The sequence below is a fragment of the Penaeus monodon genome, chromosome 33 (assembly GCF_015228065.2).
Source record: "Penaeus monodon isolate SGIC_2016 chromosome 33, NSTDA_Pmon_1, whole genome shotgun sequence".
Taxonomy (NCBI): Eukaryota; Metazoa; Arthropoda; class Malacostraca; order Decapoda; family Penaeidae; genus Penaeus; species Penaeus monodon.
The window spans coordinates 30,974,524-30,974,738 of record NC_051418.1 but is presented as its reverse complement, the minus strand read 5'-3'; positions in this window follow the sequence as shown (position 1 = coordinate 30,974,738).

Genomic DNA, 215 nt, shown 5'->3' with positions numbered 1-215 from the left:
TACAGCCCAAAAAACCCCGAAAGATGAAGAAATACTCAGAAGGATGAAAAAACATAGATAGGGGAAGATAAAATTGGGGAAAATCCCCAGGGAAAGCCAAAAACAAGGAAAAAAGCTTAATAACAATGTAAAAAAAGAAAAGAAATGGATAAAGTAACAGACTGGGTAGACAAACAGCGAAAATTAATGGTAAGAAAACATTTAAGATCCGCAAT